Genomic DNA, 1535 nt, shown 5'->3' on the forward strand with positions numbered 1-1535 from the left:
CATAACCACTGAACATCCAGGACCACTGGACACCCAGGGAAGTCCTGTTGCCTTCGTTTGAGAAACTCTGTAGTCTCTCCAAACCCAGCCTTTGCACCCCCTTATCCAGGAGGTCCTTCTTGATCAACCCCAGACACTCCCTCCAAACTCAGATCACATCCAATCAATACCACACAAGTGACCCTTTCATTTGACACGTATTTACTCTTTGCCTATCGCTCAGGCTGGCGTGGGCATTCTTGAAGACAAAATAAGCCATTTTTATAGTTGAAAAACCGTAACCGCTGTGTTGGATTCTGATGGCCTTACATGGAATACGGGTTCAATAACTTTACTGCTGTGGTTCTTGCATCTGTGGAAACTGAATTCCTCTGCCTGGTTATTCACAATTGCTTTGCAGTTGGTTCTATCTTCTGATCAGTGGTGGTTCACTCTTCATCTGTAACTAGTTCACTCCCTTAGTTCAGAAGGAATTGCTGCTGCTGCTGCTGCTTTGCTGAGTCGCTTCAGTCGTGTCTGATTCTGTGCAACCCCATAGACAGCAGCCCAGCAGGCTCCACAATCCCTGAGATTCTCCAGGCAAGAACACTGGAGTGGGTTGCAATTCCCTTCTCCAATTCAGGAAAGTGAAAATTGAAAGTGAAGTCACTCAGCCATGTCCGACTCTTAGCGACCCCATGGACTGCAGCCTACCAGGCCTCTCTGTTCTTGGGTTTTTTCAGGCAAGAGAACTGTAGTGGGTCGTATTTCCCTCTGCTCAGAAGGAACCATCTCCCTCAAACCAATGACACATCTTTGACACAGAAATGGATGTTTACCTGCCACCTGGCAATTTCTGAGCCCAGTCACCAAGACAAGAGTTGAGGATGATAGTGCCATCTCCTCTGGGTGGGGCCTCTTTGGCCCAGTGCTTCTGCTCCTGCAGGAGCCCCAGCCCCAGCCTCCCACCTGGCATCTCCAGTTGAGCCCCAGTGGTAGGCTAGAGCACCAGGGGGTGCTTTGGAGCACCATCCTCCCAAAACACTCACATCCATGATGTTCCTCAGGGGTGAATAATTATATTTGAGCCACAGGAAGAAATCTGAGACAGTCTGTAAGCATGTTCCTTGAGGAAATTGTTCAGCATGTTTTTTTCTCTGAAGGTATTTCTCATGGTCTTCACTTTCCTTAGAGGTATTTTTTCACTGAACATTTGACAAAGAAAACAAATAATATGCTACAATTAGGTGTCATTGTCAAGGTATAACTGTCATTGCAATGGCACCGTGTATTTTCTAATCATTTTTATGAGTCACCTTATTATCAGAATTTTATGGATCACTTCAGTTCAGTTGCTCACTCATGTCCGACTATTTGCGACCCCATTAAGTGCAGCATGCCAGGCCTCCCTGTCCATCACGAACTCCCAGAGTTCACTCAGACTCACATCCATCGAGTCAGTGATGTCATCCAGCCATCTCATCCTCTGTTGTCCCCTTCTCCTCCTGCCCCCAATCCCTCCCAGCATCAGAGTCTTTTCCAATGAGTCAACTCTT

The 1535-nt window shown here is 47.2% G+C and overlaps 1 pseudogene; it reads right to left on the reverse strand.

Moving 5' to 3' along the window:
* LOC104998669 overlaps positions 1-1535 on the reverse strand; it is a 7881-nt pseudogene that overhangs the window by 4255 nt on the left and 2091 nt on the right.

This window comes from Bison bison, unplaced genomic scaffold (assembly GCF_000754665.1).
Source record: "Bison bison bison isolate TAMUID 2011002044 unplaced genomic scaffold, Bison_UMD1.0 scf7180017853216, whole genome shotgun sequence".
Classification (NCBI taxonomy): Eukaryota; Metazoa; Chordata; class Mammalia; order Artiodactyla; family Bovidae; genus Bison; species Bison bison.